The sequence below is a fragment of the Penaeus monodon genome, chromosome 24 (genome assembly GCF_015228065.2).
Source record: "Penaeus monodon isolate SGIC_2016 chromosome 24, NSTDA_Pmon_1, whole genome shotgun sequence".
Classification (NCBI taxonomy): domain Eukaryota; kingdom Metazoa; phylum Arthropoda; class Malacostraca; order Decapoda; family Penaeidae; genus Penaeus; species Penaeus monodon.
Window position 1 is genome coordinate 23,303,912 of NC_051409.1, and position 320 is coordinate 23,304,231.

Genomic DNA, 320 nt, shown 5'->3' on the forward strand with positions numbered 1-320 from the left:
GAGGAAGAATGCTAGATAGATATCTACATATAACAGATTATTTATATTCATGCAAATAATGTACTTGATGCATCTAGTCATGCAAATGTTTATACATTTACCTAGTATAAATATAACTATCTTTAAATTTTAAAACATTTTCATATCCTGGTTTTTAGATCTCTAGCCTTACCATATTTCTGTAAGAACGTTACAAGAGTGAAAAACATTCAATACAAGAAAAGATTATTGGGGAAAAAAAAGTTTAATGCATTGATGTGATACAGACTAATTTTTATACTGTATCTATTCAGAAAACCCACATGGTACAGACAGACAGC